The sequence below is a fragment of the Saccostrea echinata genome, unplaced genomic scaffold (assembly GCF_033153115.1).
Source record: "Saccostrea echinata isolate AGI-Se365-2 ecotype Australia unplaced genomic scaffold, CSIRO_AGI_Sech_v1 ptg000054l, whole genome shotgun sequence".
Lineage (NCBI taxonomy): Eukaryota > Metazoa > Mollusca > Bivalvia > Ostreida > Ostreidae > Saccostrea > Saccostrea echinata.
This window is the reverse complement of record NW_026889803.1, coordinates 68,373,675-68,393,605: the sequence shown is the minus strand read 5'-3', so window position 1 is coordinate 68,393,605 and position 19,931 is coordinate 68,373,675. Positions and strand designations below refer to the sequence as shown.

General features: G+C 33.9%; 1 long non-coding RNA gene across 3 annotated transcripts; it reads left to right on the top strand.

Moving 5' to 3' along the window:
* Positions 1-926: 926 nt before the first annotated feature.
* LOC133171575 (uncharacterized) lies at positions 927-19,567 on the top strand. 3 transcript variants are annotated; one of them, XR_009718819.1, is made up of 5 exons: positions 927-971; positions 7,457-7,562; positions 7,776-7,873; positions 15,237-15,309; positions 17,236-19,567. It is a non-coding gene; the product is annotated as an uncharacterized LOC133171575 (long non-coding RNA). The 3 variants fall into 3 exon arrangements; XR_009718820.1 differs by lacking the exon at positions 17,236-19,567 and adding an exon at positions 15,446-15,975; XR_009718818.1 differs by lacking the exon at positions 15,237-15,309.
* The last annotated feature ends 364 nt before the right edge of the window (positions 19,568-19,931 follow it).

Sequence of the window (19,931 nt, the reverse complement as noted above, 5' to 3'; positions counted from 1 at the left end):
TGTAACTTGGGTAAAAACAATTAAGTACTCTTGATGCATTTGATTTCTCTTAGCCCGTTTAAACATTTCCAAGGTCTATACCAGTTTTTGCAGGGGCGAAACTATGTAGAAGTTGGAAAAGAAACCCATCCCCTTTTTGACGTATTTGGTTTTCGAGGGGTGAAAATTTTCAATATTACACTCAACTACATGCAATATTTATTATATTATACTGAATGTTTTATACAAATACAAATAATAGTGAACCTTGAGCGCATAAATCTGCGCAGTCACTATTTTTTGGAATATCACCCGTCGTCAAGCAATGTTGACTGTTGCGACACTGGGCGTGGCTTCATTATTCAGCGGATAATAGTGCTTTTTAACAAATGTTTCTTGACGAATCAGATTACTTCATCTAATATACCTGAAAGTACAATATTAATTAATTGTCATCATTTTCCTATATTAGCATTTTTACTGGTAATGGTTTTGAAATGATAGGAACATGCACTGTTCAAAAAGTCTTAAAATGTTGTTTTGGCTCAATTTCTTTGTTAGATTACTGTGTTGAACTAAGGCAGGTCAATTAAAGTAACATGATCCTATAGATTACATGTACATTTAGTTCTGTAAAGTAGACAAATTTATTGTTCTCACAAGTAGTTCTCAAACATTGATTTAAGTTGGTCTCCTGAAGGATGTAATAATGCAATTGGTCTGCTTAAGGTACAGTGTATAATATAGACATGCATATTTTATTTTGAATTTGTATTATGTCAATCATTAGAAATATATGGATCTTAATTAAAAAACATTGTTTTCATTAGAATTTAAGATATGTATAATAGGCATATATTCTTCATGCTTTTCCTTAGTTAAGTCCTTTTTTACAGGGTCTCTGCTAGAATCACGTGGACCCCAGTGTAACAAATCTATAGAAAAGGAGAAAATCTCAGCTCAAGGGTCAACATGTCTTTATTCCAAGAAAGGTAAATTGATAATTTTTTCTGCTAAAATACTCTTTTATAAATTATAATATCAATGCAAAAGAGTGAACAAACAATGTACCTAACAACATTTTGAAAATGAAAGTGCAATAACAGTTAATAATTATGATTAGTCGAATGAATGTTAATAATCCAATCAAAGTCCTTGTTGTATATCATTTTTGCTAGGGCTGTGTATTGAACAAAAAAAAAAGAAAGACATTTTTTAATGCGATATGCAATATATTGAATTCTTTAACAATTCTGTCAAAAAAGTCTTATAAATCATTATGCATGAATTTTATAAAAATAATAATTGTTTTTTACTCATTTTTAATTTTTTGTCTCACCGTCTTTAAAAATAACACTTCAAATTCAAACTTTTCTTGACTGTAAAATCAACATGTTAAGTAAAGTTGTCTATGTATTTTTAGGTCACCTGAGTAAACTCAGGTGACCTATTGCTATCCGTTTTTGTCTGTCGTCGTACGTCGGTCGTAAACTTTTGAACATTTTTAGCTTCTTCTCTGGAACCGCTCAACCAATTCCAACCAAATTTGGTATATAGCATCTATGGGTGAAGGAGAACGAAAATTTTGAATTTCATGGTCCCTGCCCCCCTGGGGCCTGAGGGGTGGGGCTAAAACCACCAAAAATAATGCAATCTTTAAAAATCTTCTTCTTTACTCCTGGACATCAAGCAGTCAAACTGTTGGCATCATTGTAATAAGCATGGAGCCCTCTACCAAAATTGTGAAATTCATGACCCCAGGGTCAGGGGTTCTGGCCCCAGGGTGGGGCTATATAGATCATATAGTGAAAGTGCATTATTTCTTTGAAAATCTTCTTCTCTGCTCCTAGGTATTAAATAAAGGAACTAAGTACATAATTATGATGAGCAAGAGTGCCTCTTCCAAAATTGTGAATTTCATGGCCCCAGGGTCAGGGGTTCTGGTGTTAGGGTGGGGCTCTATTGATTATATAGTGAAAAAGCATTATTTCTTTGAAAATCTTCTTCTTTGCTCCTGGGTATTAAATAAAGTAACTAAGTACATAGTTATGATGAGCAAAAGTGCCTTTTCAAAAATTGTGAATTTCATGGCCCCAGGGTCAGGGGTTCTGGTGTTAGGGCGGGGCTCTATAGATTATATAGTGAAAATGCATTAATTCTTTGAAAATCTTCTTCTTTGCTTCTGGATATTAAATAAAGTAACTAAGTAAATAGTTATGATGAGCAAGAGTACCTCTTCCAAAATTGTGAATTTCATGGCCCCAGGGTCAGGGGTTCTGGTGTTAGGGCGGGACTCTATCGACTATATGGTGAAAATGCATTAATTCTTTGAAAGTCTTTTCCTCTGCTCCTGGGCATTAAGGTGATAAACTAAGTACATAGTTATGAGGAGGAGGTGGGCCTCTTCCAGAATTGTGAAAGCCATGGCCCCTGGGACAGGGGTTCTGCTGTTAGGGCGGGGCTCTATTGATTATATAGTGAAAATGCTTTAATTCTTTGAAAATCTTCTTCTCTGCTCCTGGGTATTATTTAAACAAACTAAGTACATGGTTATGATGCATAAGGATGCCTTTTCAAAAATTGTGAATTTCTTGGCCCCAGGGTCAGGGGTTCTGGTGTTAGGGCGGGGCTCTATTGATTATATAGTGAAAATGCATTGATCCTTTGAAAATCTTCTTCTCTGCTACTGGAGATTATTTAAACAAACTAAGTGCATGGTTATGATGCATAAGGATGCCTTTTCAAAAATTGTGAATTTCATGGCCCAGGGTCAGGGGTTCTGGTGTTAGGGCGGGGCTCTATAGATTATATAGTGAAAATGCATTGATTCTTTGAAAATCTTCTTCTCTGCTACTGGAGATTATATAAACAAACTTAGTGCATGATTATGATAGACAAGGATGCCTCTTCCAAAATTTTTAAATATATGGCCTCAGTTTTGGGGGTTCTTGAGGGGGGGGTGGGCTCTATTGATTATATAGTGAAAAAACATTAATTCTATTAATTATTAATTAATCCTGTCTGCTCCTTAGTGTTGAGCTGATAAATAAATTGCTTAGCTATGTTGAAAATGGGAGCTTTGAACAGAATTTTTAAATCTTGTGGTCCTAGGGTCAGGGGTTCTGGCATAACGGGGGGGGGGGGGGGGGGGCTTTTGATAATATAGTGGAAAAGTGTTAATTCTTTGAAGTCCATAGTTATGATGATGAGGGTAACTCTTCCAAATTTGTAAATTTCTTGACCCTTGGTCTTGGGTTCTGCTGATAGGGTAAGGCTTTGTTGAATCTGTAGTGAAAATGCATTGTACCTGTGAAATTCTACTCTGCTTCTGGGCATATTGGAAGCAAACTGAGTAAAAGTTTAAATGATATGAGTAAGCGTATTTCTACCAGATTTTTAAACATCTGGACCATTGGTCTAAGCATTCTGGTTCTGGGCAGGGCTCTATTAATTTGTATTCTACTGAGAGAAAATATTCCCCTTTTCCATTCACCTTTGATAATTAATCACTCTAAATAATGTATTTGAAAGGTTAATAGAATAAGATAATTATGCAAGAATGTTTATCGTATAATTAAAAAAGTACTTTCTTAGTTTTAATATAGTTTTAATAAACAGGTAGACCTGTAAGTAATAGATAAATAAAAATGAGACAAAAATAACTTATCTTATTAAAAGTTCTTCAAGGACCATAAGAGAGGTCAATGCTAGAGGTCTTAATATGGGTTTATAAATAGTACAGAGTCACTAATAGTTTGTTAATAGTCTGCATAGTGTGAAGTGGGGGACAGATTAGAACTTAATTTATGAGTTGATACTGAATACTAGACTAATTATTTTGTTGATCCTGATCTTCCTACTTCTCTTGCTTTAGGGCAACAAAGCTTCAACTATCAGTGTATTTAACTTCTAAATTGTTGTATTATACTCAGGTGACTGTTAAGGCCCTTGGGCCTCTTGTTATGATTTTGTAATAATCATTAAGATGTGCTACCTCCTTCATGATTATGTCATTTTTGATCAGTTTTAATTCAAAACAGTTACCGGTAAATATAATCTTTGGTGATTGAAATTCCCAAGTTTTTCACAGAATTACATAAAAAAAAACGCCTGCCCAAAATGTATTGGAATTAAGTTATTTTTAGCTCACCTGAGCCAAAGGCTCAAGTGAGCTTTTCTGATCAAAATTTGTCCATTGTCTGTTGTCGTTGTCGTCTTTGTCGTTGTTGTTGTTGTTGTAAACTTTTCACATTTTCATCTTCTTCTCAAGAATCACTGGGCCAATTTCAACCAAACTTGCCACAAAGCATCCTTGGGTAAAGGGGATTCAAGTTTGTTCAAATGAAGGGCCACACCCTCTTTCAAGGGGAGATAATTAAGAATTAGTGAAAATTTAGTGGTATCTTTTAAAAATTTTCTTCTCAAGAACCACTGGGCTGTAAAAGTTGAAACTTAGGTGAGACCTTCATTACATAGTGTAGATTCAAGTTTGTTCAAATCATGACCCCCTGGGGTAGGGTGGAGCCACAATGGGGGATCAAAGTTTTACATAGGAATATGTAGAAAAAAAAATTGATATGGAATTATCCTCAGGTAGTGCAGATTCAAGTTTGTTCAAATCATGACCCCCAGGGGTAGGGTGGGGCCACAATGGGGGATCAAAGTTTTACATAGAAATATGTAGGACAAATCTTGAAATTGTTTTCAAGATGTTGTTAAAAACAACAAAGCCACAATTAGTCATAATTTATATGGAAGCATCCTCAGGTAGTGTAGATTCAAGTTTGTACAAAATCATGACCCCCGGGCAGGGGGGGGGGGCACAATGGGGGATCAAAATTTTACATAGGAATTTATAGAAAAAAAATCTTTAAAAACCTTTCTCTCAAGAACAACAAAGCCACAATTAGTCATATTGATATGGAATCATTCTCAGGTAGTGTAGATTAAATTTTATACAAATCATGACCCCCAGGGGTAGGGTGGGGCCACAATGGGGGATCAAAATTTTACATAGAAATATGTAGAAAAAAATCTTGAAAAATCTTCTTCTCAAGAACAACAAAGTCACAATTAGTCATACTGATGTGGATTCATCCTCAGGTAGTGAAGATTCAAGTTTGTATCAAATCATGACCCCTCGGGGTAGGGTGGGGCTACAAGGGGCGATCAAAGTTTTCCATAGGAATATACAGAAAAAAAAATTGAAAAATCTTCTTCTCAAGAACAGCAAAGCCTTGTTAAGTCATATTGATATGGAAGCATTCTCAGATAGTGTAGATTTAACTTTGTTCAAATCATGACCCCCACGGTTAGGGTGGTGCCACAATGTGGGATCAAAGTTTTACATAGGAATACATAGGAAAAAACTTCAAAAATCTTCTTCTCAAGAACAGCAAAGTCATGTTTTGTCATACTGATATGGAAGCTTCCTCAGGTAGTGTAGATTCAAGTTTTTTTCAAATCATGACCCCTGGGGGTAGGGTGGGGCCACAATGGGGGATCATAGTTTTACATAAGAACATAAGAACATAAGATAAAGATTATAAAGATTTACATAAGAAAAACTTGAAAAATCTTCTTCTCAGGAACAGCAAAGCCATGTTTTGTCATATTGATATGAAAGCATCTTCAGGTAGTGTAGATTCAAGTTTGTTCAAATCATAAACCCCAGGGGTAGGGTGGGGCCACAATGTGGGATCAAATTTTTACATAGGAATATATAGGAAAAAATCTTTTCATCAACAGAAAAGCCATGTTTAATCATATTGATATGGAAGCATCCTCAGGTAGTGTAGATTCAAGTTTGTTCAAATGATAAATGATGGGGGGGGGGGGGGGGTAGGGAGGGTCCACAATGGTGGATCAAATTTTTAACAAGGGAATATATAGGAAAAAAATCTTTAAAAATCTTCTGCTCAAGAACAGTAAAGCCATTTATTATATTGATATGGAAGCATCCTCAGGTAGTGCAAAATCCAAGCCCCCTCCCCTTTAAACTGAAGTGATTTGTGCTTTTTCCTAGCCAATGTGCTCAGGTGAGCGTTGTGGCCCATGGGCCTCTTGTTTTTGATACGATATATTCATTAATCTAGATATGTATCGATATACAGGTAAACTTCGGTATCTCGAACACCGGTATGTCGAATACCATGGATATCTCGAAGTGAATCAATGGTCCCGGCCGTTTTTATTATATTTATGATTTTAAAAAACCCTGGTATCTCGAACACAGAAATCTCGAATACCTCGCTTATCTCGAAGTAGATTTACGGTTCCAAGTGCTATAAACACATGCGTTATCTCAAAGTCCAACAAATTCTCGCTCCGCTGAATTCACACCTTAGTACACAATAATCCCATTATGCTAATTTTACGTTCTGTTGAACGTTTCCGTTAGGTCTAGCACAGGCTTCATGGGACCATTGCTGATAATCACACCTTATTAGTCCCAAGCTGTTGTTTTTGGTAGTTAAATTTAATTACGCAGGCCAGGTGATTTGCAGATTTTAATAAAATGCACTCTCAGAGATACTATGACATGATAATGAAACAGCAGCTTGGGGACGATTACTGTACTAGAAATTTAAATTATCGAAAATACATGCTTATACACATCAGTACATATCAAAGTAAACCCTGAACACATCAAAGTGATATTGAACTCAAGAAATTAAACAATTAAAGACATTATTTTGAGTATAAAAGTCAGTACCAAAAATCAAATCTTCAGTAAATATCATGTCCGATAAGGCAGTCTAACGAATGACCCGGTAGCCAACCAGGGGGGATAGTTAGATTATCTGACCGTGGTGTAAAAAGAAAACTTAAAGTTCATACAATCGAAACAAAGTTTGCTTTTGTTTATTCATATTGGCAATTTCAATAAATTATTGTAGAACGATAATTCCTGTTGTTACATTTAGGCATGTGAGTATATGTACATATCCTGTTAAAGTCTTTGTGTATCACATTATATCATGATATACTTCAGACAAATTAGTACACCCGTAGTTTTGAATACAATTCATACATTGATTTCATTTGCCACAATGGTCTCTTTAATATTGCAATAATGCATTTGGTCTTCCTAATGCATGTATAATGCAGGTACTGTATATACTCTATGTCCAGCTTATAGGTGAGTCATAAAAAGATTAGTATTTTGAAACCAGGTTAAAACATCAGAGCATTGATTTGAAATTGTCAATTGATTCTGGCAAAAAGTTGTACCGATTTATAAGCGGGTCAATAGCAAATCCCTCCAAAATAACCTCAAAAAATACAACTGACTTATAGGTGGACCACCTCATAGGCAAGTATATATATGGTATAGTTTTTGTTGAATTTTGCTAACAGCAAAACACTATGAATAATGAATTTTGGAAAAAAAAGATTATTAAGTTTAATGATGCATGTATGTAGTATAGAAATATTGTTCATATGCCTGTACATGGTACAAATATGCATTTTACAGAGTGTACATATGCCAGAATCATATGGACCGCAGACTGGCCCTGGTGATTCCGTTAAGAAAAAAAGAGGAAAAATCAGTGCTTGTGCTCATTGGTCATTGGACAAAGGTAAATAGATTTATTTCATGAAACTAAACATGTAAATTACTAGGATATTAAAATATCACAATTAAAATACATGTACTGATTTATATATATATGGATATCAGTTGGTCTCCTTGATGGAGTTAAATGCATTTGTTATCCCTTTTAAGTGGATCATTTAAATATTATGCAGTTTATTTAGAAGCTCTTTATTATCTGCACTGTTTACTTTTACAGGGTGTATGCCAGAATTTTTTCAAGAACAGTCTGAATCTGACATGGAAAAAATGAAGAAAAACAGCCTTCCTGTTTATAAATCTACATTCTGACAAAGGGTAATTTTGTTTAGTTCAATTAGAAGTGCACATTTAATTTCAGTTGCTTTCCTTAATGATATATTATAGCATTTTTATTCCCTTATGAACAATATGTATACTTGTAAAGCATGTATCACAAAATCTTCTGCAAACAAAGTTTTGGGTGTATAGTGTTTGTTGTTTAATGTCCCTCTTGAGAATTTTTCACTCATATAGAGACGCCACCACTTGTCGGTGGAGAGCTGCAAATTTTTGTCCTATACTCAGCACTTACAGCCATTGAGCATTGAGGGATCTTTATTGAGCCAGCACCTACTGTGACATGGGACCTCTGTTAATACCTCTGTCTCATTTGAAGAACGGGTCTCCACGTCCCACAGTGGGATTCAAACTCGCGATGTAAGGATCAGCTTCTTTCTCCGCGACTCTAGAGTAGACGCTCTAACCACTGCATCTGCTCTACTTTGGCAACTTTGGGTGTATATAAGCATAGGAATCATCATGTCCATCTGTCTGTTCATGTGTTTGGCCACTTTTATGATTAGTTTTTTTGTTCCAATTCTGGCTGAGATAAATTGATTTAAGTCATCTAGATACAAACAAATTAAGGGAAATTACTATGGTATTGGAATGAACATTTTGGAATACTGTCTAATTGTTCCATTGTAGTTGGTTTCTTTAATGTTGAAATAATGCATCTGGTCTTCCTAATGCATGGCATACACTGTATGCATGTGTAATGTTAAAGTTGGCTGAATGTAAAGCAGTTCTTGCGTTATGACAAAGGTAAATAGATTTAGTTCATGTAACTAAACATGTAAATTATTAGGGTATTAAAATCTCTGTTTTGAATACTGATTTACATGTGGAGAGTAGTTGGTCTCCTTAATGCAGTAATAATACATTTGGTCTCCCTTATGCATACTGTATATTATATAAATTTAATGACTGACATGTACGAGGGTTGATCCAAAAGTTCATGGAATTTCTTCATATTTTATTTATTTATTAGTGAAAGTGGTTGAATACTGATTTACATGTGGATAGTAGTTGGTCTCCTTAATGCAGTAATAATACATTTGGTCTCCCTTATGCATACTGTATATTATATAAATTTAATGACTGACATGTACGAGGGTTGATCCAAAAGTTCGTGGAATTTCTTCTAGTGTTGTACCGATAATCAGAAAACATCGATTGTTGACAAAAAAATGCTACCGATTCCGATGATCGATTATAGTTTTTCATAATCGATCATCGGAAACATACTTCTAATACAATACATTCCAGAATTATCCATTTCTGGTTTAAAATTTATTTCTTCTTAATGAAAGAAAATGGCATCTGCATCTGATACTAGCCAACTAGCATGAAGCAGAGGTGATTAAGAACCGAAGATGCATATATAGGGCCTAAAAAAAATTATTTTTGTTTCCTGTAATAACCCGACCGACTCATTCAATTTACCCCTGGGTGAATTTTTTTTCTGCCAAATCTGCGTTTGCTCTTTGGTTTGATCAATCAGCTGATTCTTTTTATTTAAAAAATATTAATTGTATCTTTTATTTGAGATATAAAATATGCAACCTAGTCAACATTTACCTTAAATATAGATTGATCAATTCCCCCCACAACTTTTTGAAGTTTGTTTTCTGCCACTAGGCAGCCATGTTGGGTGTCCACTGTAAATATTTTTAGGTCTAGAAAGTGTAAAAGAAGCAAAACAACAAAGAAAATAATATATTATGTATTTTATATATTCATGTTAAAGAAATAAATGAAATTATTGTAATAGTCTGCTTTTTGTATACAAAACTATGAAGAAATCCGATTATAATCGGTGAAATCGCATCAGAAGCAGTAACCTATTCCAACCGATGATCGATTATGAAAATTAACTGATGTCTCATCACTAATTTCTTCATATTTTTTTTTATTTATTAGTGAAAGCGGTTGAATACTGATTTACATGTGGAGAGTAGTTGGTCTCCTTAATGCAGTGATAATACAATTGGTCTCCCTTCTGCATACTGTATATTATATAAATTTAATGACTGACATGTATGAGGGTTGATCCAAATGCTCATGGAATTTCTTCATATTTTATTTTTTTATTAGTGAAAGTGGTTGAATACTGATTTACATATGGATAGTGGTTGGTCTCCTTAATGCAGTAATAATACATTTGGTCTCCCTTATGCATACTGTATATTATATAAATTTAATGACTGACATGTACGAGGATTGATCCGAAAGTTCACGGAATTTCTTCTTATTTTATTTATTTATTAGTGAAAGTGGTTGAAAATTACAAATAAGAATATAGACACTTGTTGAATTTTTTTAATAAAAAAATATTTTAAATATTAATGATAGTAACTCTATGGCAGTTGCCATAGCAAAGGATGTTTTAAAATGCAGGGGAGACATTTACTCGTTCATTATCATTTTAATTCTTAATACGTGATATAAGAAAAAACCTGCGCCAAGTGGCAAATAAAATGAGAATTTTGTCATTATTACGATTGCTTGACCACTAATATACCTGTATGTGAGAGTTTTACTGATTTAACTTGATATTTAGATTATTAGTTGATGATTTCTTGTTCATCTTTTAATTGTTACAGAACATCACATTTCAGTCAAGTTATAAGTTTCGTTAAAATCTTAGGAACACTCTGACTTAAAGGGGTATACTACTGATACAGGCTGGAGAAAAATGCATTTAGCAACTGATTTTCCAGTGGCGTGAGAAATTTAAGAACAATAGAACTTCCATGGAGGTTGATTAAAGGTGTGGCTGCTTTTGGAGGGTCTGTTTTTCTCGTAGACAAATTAAGCGTTGATGGATGTTGACCGCTGACGTACTGTGCTTGACTTTGCTACTGAAATTGGAACATCATATGGAAAGATGGGGAGTATTTTTGAAATATGAGTGTAATATAAAGATAAGTCGATTGGTGGATACCCAGGCTTTTCTTGAGAGAAAAAAGGAGAAAAAGGCAGAATATTCTGTAGAATTACTTAGTTGAATGAACATGAGGGTGAGATGCTCCTATAACATGACATGACATACTTAACTTGACGTTACGTCGAAGTCTCCCCCGGATTTTACAACTATCAGTGTTCAGAAAGCTCATGTGACCTTATTGGTAATTGGAACGTGGTGAAATTTTCCAGTATTGTTGCATAATGACTCTATATTATAAATATGCCTATTGTTTGCTTTCATCAAATCACAATAAAATTTTAGAAATAATTAAATTCGATGAACTTTTGGATCAACCCTCGTATTAGAAAAAAGATGGATCTAAGATTGAACAGGTTATAATTCACCTGAGTCATTTAAATTACTTATTGCTATCTGTTCTTGTTCAGTCATCATGTGTCAAGTATTGTCTGTAAACTATTGAACATTTTCAGCTTCTTTTCTGGAACCAGTTTCAACTAATTTCTTGGTTGAAGTACTGTATAGGGGATAATTTCAGGGGTTGTAATTTTCATGTTTTTCTCTCCTCTGACACGATCGCGGTTTGTTGAATTCGCGGAATCGGTATATAACTAAGGTTACATGTACCTCCCTTCAATGTCTATATCCATTTAATCCATAGCATAGCTAGAAGGCATTAATCAGCGTTATGTATTCACTTCACGAACAACAGGGTAGATTTATATATACATCAGCAAGTTCGATAGTTATTTAAATGAATTTTTAAAACCAAAATGTCGATAAAAACATGATAATGCAGGTAACAAATACACGTCGTAACATAGTTACGTACGGGTATTCAAAACCCATGACCCTAGTGTTTTGATTGATGAAACATGTAGCGTTGGCTATTAAAACAGTTTTTTTTTTTTTTTACAAATACAGGTTATTATCTGCTGGGTGATCTAAATTAATGTCAAGCGTGATAATTAAAATAATTGAATGACAGGTACGATTCGTAATTACTGAAATGACCATGCACTGCACGTATATTTACCTATCGTAGTCTATTCTCAAATTTCCAAATATAACGTAGGTTATTGAAAACTTATTCACTGTTTCTTGAATTCACGGATTTATTCACACCGTGAATATAGCGAATATTAACACCGCGAGTTACTTTCCCCCTATACAGTATACAGACTTAATATAGAAATGATTTTATCGACTTTCTCAATCTATCATGAATTTAAAAATGTAAATATAAGCATTTAATTGTAAATATTAAACATTTAGCATCTAAAAACCAGAGTTGGAAATTACTGACTGCCCGAGGCAGTCTGTTTTTCAGGTAGGCAGGGACAAACTTTAGATTAACCTCGGTGGTCGGGGTCATTTAAACAGGTAGTTCCTGTTTTCCTTTTTTTTTTCAGGGTATAGTAAGTCTATAGAAATTAAGTAAAATATAGTATATCAAAGGAACACTTCTAGTTAAAAATATGAGATGACCTATAGGACCAATATTGGTTTCAGTCTTTAGAAAAAGCTTACCGATATATGTTCCGGTCACTGACTTTAGGTCACATGTGTGTAGTTTCTTGTTTCTCATGTATTGCTTTAGTTCTACATTAATGGTAATCTAACAACCAAGCTTTATGATAAACGTGATGACTTTAACTTTTCAATCGTCAACTTCCCTTACTTATTCAGCAATATACCTTCATCACCTGCATACGGGGTTTATATCTCTCAGTTGATTCGATACGCAAGAGCATCCTCTATGTATGAACAATTTTTAAAAGGAGATAAGTTATTGACAAACAAATTGCTGAAACAAGAATATCAGCAGTCTTGTTTAAAGTCATCATTTTGTAAGTTCTATGGTCGATACAATGACCTTGTCAGCAAATACAATTTATCATTAAGTAAAATGCTGACTGACGTTTTTCATACTTATTGTTAGGCCATTATTTACACACTGAATTGTGTATGGATTTTTCTATTGTTTCCCAGTCGTGACAAGGAGCACACAGCGGGTGTGACTGGTCTGCAGGGGATGCTCACTCCTCCATGGCACCTGATCCCACCTCTGATGTTTTGGAGGTCTGTATTTGCTCTGCTCCTATTTTGTATTTTTTGATGCTTTTGAGCTTGAATACTGATTGTTATCTCGATATATTTCATTCTACTCAACTGTGTGTTCATGTGATCCTACCTCAGTATTTACAGAATGATACATCCTTTGTTTGAGGGTCATTCTTGATGTCTGACTGAGTAATGGCAATGGGACATAAAACCTTAATTGACCTTACCACATTCTTTTCTAATCTGAAAACCCTCATGCATTTTTAGCATAACATATCGCCAATGCACACATTTTTCCTGAGGAATGAACTGCATCTACTCTGCATAGAACAGTATCTCTCCCACTGGCACAACAGTACTATTACATGTCATTATGTTCTTGAAAGGCAAACACAGCAATTATTGCTCAGTATGATTTTTTTTCATGACACCTGCAGTATCGAGTAACACAAAGTGAATGATTCATGTCCTCGAACAAAGTGTGCTTACAATGAGGTTTAGTTCCGGTTGATTGCGTTTAGTTAAAGAGAATTTATGATCTGCATTTCCATAGATGTCTTTTATATCAACACCAAACATGCATTTAAGGAAGAAAATATATTAAGTAAAATGCAAAAGCCTGTATTAAAAAATCAAAGTGCAAGTGCACTTAAGCAATGCTTAATGGGCCCTTTTTCAGTGCCATATTACTTTAGAATGTATTACCAAATTGTTCTCTTTTGGTAATAGTTAAATACAAGTGAACATTTCTAATTAAAATCACATTAAAACATCACCTAAATCAGCATGGATTTGAAACAAATGAAGTTTTTTAAATGCCTATAGATACCCCAAATCCGGAAAAGTCGTACCGAACCTATTTTGAGTTTCATTTATTTAAATCAAGGGGAGGAGACATTTAAATCAGACACTTGAACAATCTGATGGTGGATCATTGACAGGCGCGTTTGCCGAATGATACTTCTTGTACTATTTTACCCGAGAAAAAAATAGAATGAAGTTGTATAGATACCTGTATCCATAGTGAACAAACTAAGAAATTTGCGTGCTTGCATTTGAAATAATACAATAAGTATTAACATTAGTTCCTTTAAATTTTAAAATGAAAAAAAGTGTATTTAGGTGGCTTTCAATACCAGTACCATTGTCTTGCATGAATGTTAAAAATGTTTGACACTTTTATTTATGATGACATTTTAACGACACTAAACTCTCCTAACCATCCCGTGTTCCTAAAACCAAATACATACAAACTTCTCTATGCAGCTTGACTTCGATATAATGATACAAAACGTGGTTATGTTTTACAGTGAGCATCTTTGAGGAATGTTTACCTGGGTAGAACTCACGTGACTACCAGTATTTTAAATAATTTATTCCACGGGTGGGTTCAACATAGGTCATACAGGTAAATAGCTCTTGCTTGTTATAGGAAAAACATTGAACTTTTCATACATTTTTAATATTTTAAGTACAAGCCTAATCATGTACAAATTTCCTACTTTCACACAAGTTTTATAAATGTATAATGCATTTTTTGTCAATCACACAAGTTTGTACAATGTTAGGCTGACAATAAACAAAAGCTTTGAAATGATTGACCGTCCTCGATTTACTATAGAAAATCACGAATGTCGGCTGACCCCTACCACATTGTATGGCTTTGCTCTTTGTGTATTCATGAATTTCAGCGATAAAATTTGTTGAATCTTATGGTTTAGATATCAATTAATGATCTGAGATGGAAAATTATGCTTAATTTAATTCTTCATTTTTTCACATTTTACCGGGGCCCATAAGTGCACTCGTTCTTTAGTGTTTATACAGGTAAAAAGTTTGAAAAAATAAAAATGTGCCAACAAATGGTTTCGAACCAGGACACTAAAAATGTTCATGGTGAGAGTCTGCGGTCTATCATTCTGGGCTATGCTGACTAAGAGGACATTTGTAATAAATATAAACCAGTATGATAGAAATAGGTTTTCACGTTTTTTGTAGGTTTTTTTCTATGAATTTCGACCCTAGGCACCTCTAAAAAAAAACCTTGTTTTAAATAATTGCTTACTAGATCAAAATCTATCAAAATTTCATAATTTAATTTAGGGGCAGGCAAAGGGTGATTATACTGCATCTATCGGGTACAATTTTCTTATCAGAAAATTGTAGAGATATGCAAGGTTAATTAATGACAACATTTATTTTTCCTTTTTGCCTAATACTTTTATGATTTTCACTAATAAATTGATTATTGAAAAAAAGCCTTTAATATGACTGCTGATTTTATCTCCATCTGTTAATTTTCAACACCTTTTCTCGTGATTATAGTAGATACAGAAAGATTATGATTTCTAACATTTACTGTTACAGATCATTTCCTTGAGATAGGTGGAACCAACAGTCAAATACAGACACTTTTAAGAAAAGTAAAAATCTGGCTCAGGTAAAAAAAAAAAATCATTTACAGTTTTAACAATTAGTAATTTTACCTTAATTAACTGGAAAAATCTTATTTGACGAAATACAGGTCAAGAATGAAGAGTTTAAAGCCTAGTAGGGATTTTGGTCAATCATTACAGGTAATCTGCAGTCCCTTTCGAGAATTTTACACTCATGGAGACGCCACCACTTGCCAGTGGAAAGCTGCAAATTCTGTCCTATACTCTGCACTCATGGCCATTGAGCAGTGAGGGGTCTTTTTCATGCCAGCACCTACTGTGACATGGGACCTTGGTTTATAAGGTCTCATCCGAAGGACTGGTCTCCATGTCCCACAGTGGGATTCAAACCTGCGACATAAGGATCAACTCCTTACTTCGCGACTCTAGAGCAGACGCTCTAACCATGGCGCCACGCTTGTGACTAGCTCAGTTTTAAAGAAATCATTCAAGATATTTTTTATCAAACTTAATATGCTGATACATATATAATTAGTAAGACCTATTCAACTATTTCAAAAACTTTTGACCTTTCCTGTGATCTTGACCTCACTTTCCTTCAATTTGCATTTTGCATGGTTTTAAAACCATTTAAAATATTGATATCTAAGGCTATGCATCTATACATAATTTGGTGAGAATTTATCATCTATATCCATTTTTTTTAGATTTCAATTTCAATTTTAGAGAAACTTTTCAAGATATTCTCATCAAACTTCATACACTAACACAAAATTTCATGTTGCATTACTATACACTCGGCGGGCATACATGTCCTATGGACATATTTCTAGTGTATTGCTATTTCTGTTGTTTGCTTACTTCCGGTCAGTAAGTGCCCCCTAGGGGCAAGCCCCAGTCCTGTTTTCTTTTCCAGGGTTGCAACAGTGCCCCCTAGAAAAACAAGTTGCACCATCCAATAAAATCGTATTTTGTGCTGCTTTATGCCAATGAAATTAAGGCTGGACAGCATATGTATTATATTCTGACCAATTTTCAAATAATTAGGATAGACTTACCACTTCAGCATTCCTTTCATCACTGAAGTGATATACATGGTCAAAAATTGACTGACTTTCATTTTTGTGTCAACTGCAGAGCAGAACGACACTTAGAGATCACTTTACCTGGTGTCTGTCTGTCCGTTTGTCACACCTTATATCTCCATAATTTTGAGAGGCAGGGTTTTGATAATTAGCATTTATATATGTTTTTGAGCTCATGATACTATACTTTGAAACTGTATGAAATTCAGTTACCACACAAACTTATATTTAAATACTATGAAAATACATTGGGATCAGTATTCCACAATGAATCGTGTTGACTGACAAAGTGACAATTAAAGTAAAGACAGTCTGAAATTCCTTTCCTCCGAGGATTGTTGGAAGCACCTACATGTGTATTAATAAAATGATAAATAGTTATTCCTCATAATTTCAATTAAATTATTCATTTGAGGACTGGGGAACTATATTTTCTTTGACTGCCAGTATCTATCCCAGTCTTTTAACTACTTTTGGATCTTTTTTTTCCTTGCAGGCAAATGCTTGAACCTCCATGCTAATATTAAATTAATAGCTGACCACTCTTAGATTTATTTACCTCTTTAATGACGATACCTAGCAGGTGACATATACATTCCTTGAAACACTCTAGTTCCTATTTGATTTTCACTAATATAAAGATTATTGAAAAAAGACTAAGGTGCTCTATAGTGATCAGTCTATTCATTCATCTGTCTGTCAAATACACATATCCCTTGTTCAGAATGCTGGTGACTCTAAATACTTCAAACTTTATATTTTTTAATTAGATACATGTAGCTGCTTTGGAACATATGAAAGGTCTATTACATTATCACTAGTTTTACTAGTTTTCTTCATGTAAGTTGAATATATTTTAAACTTTTAAATTTTTATTTTTTCCAGGTAAGAAAGAAATTCAGGAGTTCTTAAATTGCCCTTGGAGTTCTTGGATTGCATCAAACAGCTAAAAGACCTCAACAAAAACAGCGTCTTGAAAATAAAAATGAAAATATTCAGTGAAAAAAAAAATGATGAAAGAGCCACTAAAAAATCTTCAAGCCTTTGAGCTGAAATCTGGAAGTCAATCTGTGGACTTTACTAGTAAGTCATAATTACTAAGTCATCATTTGTGTATAATAAATACACTAAACTGTAAACACTTGTTAAAATGTGTATAATTTTTAGATATAATTTGTATCTCATAGACTTCAATAGTTTCATGTAATTTAAGTAATAATGAAAAATTCCTGTTGTCTAGCTAGATTAGAAACTATTATTGTCCAATTTTGGATATTGTGAAATAATTCATCTAGTATGCATACATGTGTGTACACTTACGTGTAAATTAATTGTTATAGCAAATTCAATCGATCATTAAGTTGAATGTTGACTAATGTTTTTCATCAAAATTGTTTACACTGAATTGTTTGTGGATTTTTCCATTTGCCCAATCATGTCATGGAGCACATGGCAGGAAATGCTTTCTCCTCCATTGCACCTGGTGTTTTTAGAGGTCTGTGTTTGCTCTGCTCTAATTATGTATTGTTTCAAATGAATGGACTTTAAAGCTTGATCACTGTTGGTAATCTTCATATTTCATATACTATTAGAGTACTTGAAGAAAACTGTAAAGATTTAACATACAGTATAATGCATGTATATTGCACTTTAAGTACAGTGTATGTGGTTAAGAAATGTTAAATCGTCTCATCGTGCATTGAATTTGTTGAAAATTAGAAAATGTGTTGAAATTTTTTTCGAAATAATGTTAGACTGCAGATTTTTTTAAATCATGCAAGTAAGAAATTGCTAAATATTTTTTAGATTTTCTGGACAGTCTAGATGAGTTCTTACTATATACCTAGCATTGTCATCCCAGTTAAAATTTAAGGAGCAAGGTTCATTCCTAAGCTCTACCTGGACAGACTTGCATGGATTAAAGCACATTAACAGATTTACTTCAGATGCTTGACCTGATCTACATTTTCCTCATGTGTTTTTTTGTTTTTGTTTGTTTGTTGTTTAACATCCCTCTCAAGAATTTTTCATCCATATGGAGATGCCACTACTTGCTGGTGGAGAACTGCAAAATTTGACCTATACTTTGCACTCGGGGCCTTGAGCAGTAAGGGATCTTTTTTGTGCCCACATCAACTGCTAGGCGGGACCTCGGTTTATATGGTCTAATCTGAAGGACTGGTCCCCACATCCCCAGTGGATTTGAACCTGAGACTTAAGGATTAAATCCTTACTTGCGACTCTAGATTACAAACTCTATCCTTTGCGCCACATGGGGGACTCCACAAGATTAAGTGTTTTGAGCAGTCCTATTCTCATGTAATTATAAACTCTATGTTGAACAAACCTGCAAAGATGATGTATGTACATGTAAATGTTTCAGGGTACCAATCCTTGATTTGACTTAGATTTTCTGGATTAATGACCAGTTTTTTAGAGAAGGTTCATTCAAAGTAACAATATACTCTTTGGTGATCAGTAAACATAGATGATGTATCCTGCTTCTGATGCTGGATGTAACATACATTTTCAGGGTTATTGAGCAGTTAAATCTAACCCAGACCAACTTGCATAGATTTTGGATCCAGATGATATACATTACCAAAGTGTTTGTTGAGTGAGACTTTGCCTTACTAGTAGATAACATTTATAGAAGTGAGCTTTGTATTCTTTGATTAGGTATGTTTTTTTTTTTTGCTCAGGATATATATACCATCAGTGCCAACTACCATACATTTTATATAATAGATGTAGCTGTTGTTCAACTGAATATGATAAAACTGTGGATGAAAATAATTTGATTTTTGTACCTTTGAATGTATTGAATTAATTTGTAAAAGCTGTTATGATACAATGTTTGATATTTTATAAAAGTTTTTAGCATATGCAATCAATAAATGTATCAACATTTCTATTTTATTATACTTTTTACCCTGCAAACTTCTTTAAAACAGAATAGTAATGATCCATTTAACTGATACTAGGTTAGTGTCACATTGTACTGGTATATCATGTATACTGAACTGTAAATAAGAAGCATCTAAATTGGTAAAATCACAGCATGAATCATTGGATTATGTAAGAAGTGCACTATCTTGTGCTTTGGTATGGTATTAATAATAAATGTTAAACTATCATTTTTTTTTTCAAATTAACAAAGGATATGCTTGAGTGACTGTATTTTGACTAGCAGTAAAAATAAAATGATTTTTAAGCATTTGAATTATTTTGATTCATGGTCTCTGCAAGTTTAATGATAGCAAATATGCATATTGAACATGGCATCCACATATTGCTATACTGGATGGGGCATGACTTTTACTGAATCTTAATCACAACCTTGAAATTTTATGTAGTACATGTACTCTTGGTTTCAACTGGTCAAATGTATTCTTAAATCAGAAAGAATTTAAACAAATATAGGCATAGGTCAGAACTTCATCAATTAGTTGGAAAAGCGAATGCACTCGGTGACTATATGGTTTAAAAGAAGCTGGGTATAAATAGTAGGAAAAGCTACTTGATGTCCACTGTGAACTTTCTGTCCTCAACAAAACAATATGGAGTATACTATACTTGGT